We start from the raw sequence: 6,863 nt of genomic DNA, 5'->3' as shown, positions 1-6,863 counted from the left end.
AAGAAATTAGAAAAAATAGAACAAAACAGGCTCAAAACAAGCAGAAGGAAGGATATAATAAAGACAAGAGCAAAAATAAATGAAATTGAAATCAGAAAAACAATAGGGAAAATAAATTTTTATCAGGTGGTTCTTTGAAAAGACCAATAAAATTGATAAAGTTATAACAAGAAATACATGATGAAAAGAAAGTCACAAATTACCAATATCAGGAATGATGCTGGTGATATAATTACAGATACCACAGACATTAAAAATATAATTAGGGCATATTATGACCAACATTTTCCTTATAAATTCCAAAACTTAGAATAAATATACCAATTTCTCAAACATCAAAACTAACAACACTCACAAAATAAGAAATAGAGAACCTGAATAGTTTTATAAAGATGTAAAAAAATTGAAGTTGGAATTAAAAAGCTTTTGAAAAAAGAATTTCCAGGTCCAAATGGTTTCACTGGAGAAATCTACCAAACATTTAAAAAAACGAGTTCCAATTTTACAGTCACTTCCAAAAATTAAGAGGAGGGCGTGCACTCCAACTCATTTTATGATAACAGTATTACCCCAATGCCAAAACCAAATGAGGAGAACATACAAAAAGTAAAAAATCAATATTTCTCATGTCCTTAGACACAAAAATCCTCAACAAAATACCAGCAAATGGAGTCCAGCAAAAAATAAGGAGAATTATATACCACAACAAAGTGGGATTTATTCCAGGACTGTAACGCTGGTTAAATATTTGAACTATGATCAGTGTAATCAACCATATATCAACAGGTTAAAGACAAAAACTTATATGATTATATAACTTCATGCAGAAAAATAATCATCAAAATTCAATGTGTATTTGTTATTTAAAAAAATCATCTCAGCAAGTAAATAATAGAGAAGAAATTCCTCAACTTGAAAAAAGATCTGTAAAATGCCTACAGCTAATATCATACTTAATGATAAGGGACAAAATCCAGTCTCTTTAAAATCAGAAACAAAGCAAAGGATGTCTGCTCTAACCACTCTTATTCAACATAATATTGGAAGTCCTAGCCTGTACAAAAATGCAAGAAAATAATAAAAGACAAACTGGAAAGGAAGAAATATAAATGATTTATTTGCAAATAACATGCTTATCTATGTAGGTAATCTTAAAGAATCTACATAAAATCCGGAATAAATGAATTCATCAGTTTCAGGATCCAAGGCCAAATATCAAATGTATTTCTGTATATTAGCAATGAGCATGTGGACCTTAACATTAAAATTATAATACTTTTAACAATCTCTCCAAAAATTGAAATATCTAGGTATAAATGTAATAAAACCATACAAGATCTCTATGCTGAAAATTAAAAATTGTAAAGAAATTAAAGATCTGAATAAATGAATAGATAAACTGTTTCATGCATTGGAAGACTCAATATCGTAAAGATTGCTCTTGTTACCAAAGCCAGATAAAGACAATAAAAGAAAACTATAGGCCAAAAACCCTGATGAATATAGATGCAAACATTTTCAATAAAATACTAGCAAACTAAATTCAATAGCACATTTAAAAGATCATATAATCATATGAGGTTTATCACTGGGTTGCAAAGATTACTCAATAAACACAAATCAACAAATGTGATATATAGATAACATCAACAGAATAAAAGATAAAAATCATAAGATCACTTCAACAGATGCAGAAAAAACATTTGACATAATTTAATGTCTTTTAATGATAAAAACTCTCAACAAAAGGGTTTAGAAGGGACATACCTCAATATACTCAGGACTATATATGACATGTCCACAGATAACATCATACCTAATGTTGAAATGCTGAAAACTTTTCCTCAAAGATCATTAACAAAATAAGGATGACTGTTCTTATTACTCCTATCCCACATAGTACTGGAAGTCCTAGCCAGAGCAATTAGGCAATAAAATAAATAAATGGCATCCAAAGTAGAGAGAAAGAAGTAAAAATTGTCTCTGTTTATAAATAATATAATACTATATGTAGATAATGTTGAAGACCACACACACACATATGCACACAACTAATCAACAAATTCAGTGAAGTTGCAGGACCCAAAATCAACATACAGAAATCAGTTACATTTGTATACCCTAACAACAAAATATCTGAAAAAGAAATAAATAAAACTATCCCATTTACAATAGCATCAAAATAATGAAATATGTAAGAATAAATTTAAACAAGGTGGTGAATAATCTGTATACTGAAAATATAAGATGTAGATAAAAGAAATTGAATAAGACACAAACAAATGAAAACATTTCCTATGTTCATGAATTGAAAAAAAAATATTGTTCAAATGCCTATGCTACCCAAAGCCATGTATTCTATTCTGAATTTATTCAGTGCACTATTTATGAAAATTTCAACAGAATTTTTCACATAAATAGAAAAAAAATTCTAAAATTTGTATGGAACTACAAAAGCCTCCCACAGCAAAGCAATCCTGAGAAAGAAGAACAATACTTCCTTATTGCAAACTGTACTACAAAGATATAGTAATCAAGAGTATTGCACTGGTATAAAAATAGACACATACACCAATGAAACAGAATAAAAAGCACAAAAATAAACTCACATATATGATCAACTAATATTTAAGGAAGAAATTGAGAATTCTCAACAGAAAAATGAGAGTCTATTCAATAAATGATTCTGGAATAACAAGATAGTCACTTGCAAAATAATGAAACTGGGTTTCTCTATTGCACCAAACATGAAAATTAATAAAATAGATTAAATACTTAAATGTATGACCTTAAATTGTAAAACACTTAGAAGAAAACAGGGGGAAAACTCCTTCACATTGGTCTTTGCAACCTTATTTATTTATTTATTTATTTATTTAAAAGATTTTATTTATTTGAGAGAGAGAGACACAGACAGAGAGTGCACAGGTGGGGAGGAGAGGGAGAAGCAGGCTCTCCATTGATTAGGGAACCTGAGGTGGGGCTTGATCTCAGGACCCTGGGGTCATGACCTGAGCTGAAGACAGACACTTAACCCACTGAGCCACCCAGGTGCCCCTTTGCAACCATATTTAGACGTGACACTAAAAGCATATCAACAAAAGCAAAAATCAACAATTGGGACAAATTCAACTAAAAACTTATATACAGCCAGAAATCAATCAAAACCAAAAGGCAATCTCTGGAATAAGAGAAAATATTTATAAACTGTGAATTAGATAAGGGGTTATCATCTAAAATATATAAGGGAATCATAGAACTCAATACCAAAAAAAGCAAATAATCTCATTTAAAAATGGACAGAGGATTTACATAGACATTTTTTTCCGAAGAAGAAATCCACATGGAAAATATATACATGAAAATATTGTTAAAATCTCTAATCATCAGGGAAATGCAAATGAAAACTACAATAAGATATCACCTCACACTTGTTAGAATGGTGATTACAAAAAAGACAAGAAATAAGTGTTAGGGAGGATGTGGAGAAAAGGGAACCCTCATGCACTGTTGGTGGAAATGTAAATTGGCACAGCCACTATGGAAAACAGTACGAGGTTTCCTCAAAAAAGTTAAAAAATAGAAATAGCATACAATCCAGTAATTCCACTTCTGGATATTTACCTGAAGAAAAAGAAAACACTAATTTGAAAAGACATTTGTACCCCTGTGTTTATGGAAGCATTATTTACAATAGCCACGATATGGAAACAACATAAGTGTCCATCAATAGAAGGATAAAGAACATATGACATATATAATATTTACAAACAATATTACTCCATCATAAAAAAAAAATGAGATCTTGTCACTCATGATGACATGGTTGGATATAGAGGGTATTATGCTAGGTGAAATAAGTCAGACAGAGAAAGACAAACACCACAGGGTTACATTTATATGTGGAATCCAAAGAAATAAAACAAATGAACAAACAAAAAGAAAGAAACAGGAAAAGATTCAAAAATACAGAAAACAAACTGGTATTTGTCAAAGGGGTGGGGAATGGGGGGATAGGTGAAAGGGATTGCATAGATGAAAGAGATTAAGAGGTACAAACTTCCAGTTATAAAATAAATTAGTCACAGGGATGAAAAGTAGAGCCTAGGGAATATAATCAATAATATTGTAATAACTTCATATGGTGACAGATACTAACTACACTTAATGTAGTGAGCATTTTGTAATGTGTATGTTTGCTGAATCACTATGTTGTACACCTGAAACCAATATAATATTGTATGTCAACTATACTTAAAACAAGTAAAAATATAAAAACAATGCTGCCATGGACACTCATGTGCAAGTTTCTGTGTGCACATATGCTTACAATTCTTTGTTATAGACCTAGAAGTGAAATTGATATTTCATATGGTAACCATATGATGATTTTAAGGAACTGCCAAACTGCTTCCAAAGTGACTGCACAATTTTACAGACCAATAGCAATGCATGAGTTCCCCATTCTTCCAAGTTTTTGCCAGAATTTTATTATATATCTATTTTATTATGGTCATTCTAAATGATGCAAAGTTGTATTTCATTGTGATTTTAATGTAAATTTTTAATGACTGCTTATGTTGACCACTTTTTCCATGTACTTATTGGTCATTTGCATATCTTCTTTGGAGAAATGTCTATTCAATGTTTTCTCATTTTTAAATAGATTATTTGTCTTTTTATGGTTGAGGTGCAAGAGTTTTAAATATTCTGGATACAAATTCCTTGTCATATATGTAATTTAAATATATTTTTTCATATTTTGTGGGTTGTATTTTCACTTTCTTGATGTTATACTTTGAATTGAAAAGTTTTAATTTTGATGTAACCCAATTTGTTTTATTCTCTTCTTTTTTTACTTGTGCTTTTAGTGTCATATGTAGGGAAACATTGCCTAATCCATAATGATGAAGATTAACTCCTATGTTTTATTTTTAGGGTTTTATACTTTTTATCCCTTACATTAAGCTCTGTGATCCATTTTGAGTTGATATTTGTGCATCATCTCAAGTAAAGGTCCAAATTTACTCTTTTACATGTGGATATCCAGTAGCTTGAGTGCCATTTGTTGAAAAAGCTGTTCTTTCCTCATTGGATAGTCTTGACATCCTTGGTGAATTTCAATAGATCACAAATGTAATATGCTTTCTTTGGAGACTTTCAATTCATTTCCATTGATGTATATGTCTATGCGTATGCTAGGACCACAGTACAAAACTATATTACTGTAGCTTTACAGTAAAATTTGAAATCAGAAAGTGTGAATACTCCAATTTTGTAAGGTTGTTGGATATTCTGGGTCTTTTGTATATCCATATGAATTTTTTAACATTAGCTCTTCAATTGGTGCCCTAAAAAATGGTATTTTTTATAGGGATTGCACTGAAACTGTAGATGAATTTGGAAAGCATACATAACCATCTTAAAAACATTAAATATTCCAATCCATGAACATGGATGTCATTCTTTGATGTAAATATTTATTAATTTCTTTCAAATATACGTTGCATTTTTAATAGACTTTATGTCCTAAAACAGTTTTAACTTCAAAGCAAAACTGAGCAGAAAGTACAGGGATTTCCTATTTATTCCCTGCCCCCACACATGAACAGCCTCCATCATCATCAGCATCCCCCGTGAGAGTAGGATATTTGTTATAATTGATGAACCAACAGTGACACATTGTTACCACCAAGAGTTCATAGTTTATGTTAGGATTTACTCTTGGTGTTCTACATTCTATGGGATTGGGCAAATGTATAATTACATGTATCCAATAACATAGTAGCATACAGAGTAGTTTCACTGCTATAAAAATCTTCTTGGACTATGCCTACTCATCCCTTTCTCCTCACTAATCCTTAGTAATCACTGATCTTTTTATTATTTTTATAGTTTTGCCTTTTCCAGAATGCCATATAGTTGGAAACATAGAGAATGCAACCTTTTTGGATTGGCTTCTTTCACTTAGTAATATGCACCTAAGGTTCTTTAATGCTTTCTCATTGGCTCAATAGCTCATTTCCTTTTACTATTAAATAACAGTTTATACATCCATTCACCTACTGAAGGACATTCTGTTTGCTTCCAAGTTTTGACAATTATGAATAAAGCTGCAATAAACATCCATGTGCAGCTCTTCATGTGAGCATAAATTTTCACCTCCTTTGGGTAAATATCAAGGAGTATGATTTCGGGATCATATTTTAAGAGTGTGTTTACTTTTCTAAGAAACTGTCAAGCTGTTTTCCAAAGTGGCTGTATAATTTGCATTCCCACCAGCAATAAATGCAAGTTACTGCTGATCAATATCCTTCCCAACATTTGGTGTTGTCAAAGTTCTGGGTTTCGGTTATTCTAAAAAATAAGTATTGGTAGCTCATTGTTGTTTTAATTTTCATTTCCCTGATGACACACAATGTGGAATATCTTTCCATAATGTTTATTTGCCACTTATATAACTTGTTTTTTGAAGTGTCTGTTAAGGTCTTTAAGCAATTTTAAAATTGAATTGTTTGTTTATGGTTGAGTTTTAAGAGGTTTGTGTACATTTTGGATGACAGTTCTTTATTAGGTACATCTTTTACAAATATTTCCCAGTGTGTGGTATGTTTTTCCATTTTCTTGACATAACTTTTTGCAGAGCAAAAAAATATATATATTTTAATGAGGTCTGACTTCTCAATTCTTTCATGAATTATGCTTTTGGAGTTGCATCTTTTTTTTTTTTTATTTTTTTTTATTCTTATGTTAATCCCCATACATTACATCATTAGTTCTAGATGAAGTGTTCCATGATTCATTGTTCGTGCACAACACCCAGTGCTCCATGCAGAACGTGCCCTCCTCAATACCCCCCACCA

The sequence above is a fragment of the Leptonychotes weddellii genome, chromosome X, assembly GCF_054177405.1.
Source record: "Leptonychotes weddellii isolate Sample4059 chromosome X, ASM5417740v2, whole genome shotgun sequence".
NCBI classification, from domain to species: Eukaryota; Metazoa; Chordata; class Mammalia; order Carnivora; family Phocidae; genus Leptonychotes; species Leptonychotes weddellii.
The sequence above is the reverse complement of the archived record's forward strand: the minus strand, read 5'-3'. Positions refer to the sequence as shown.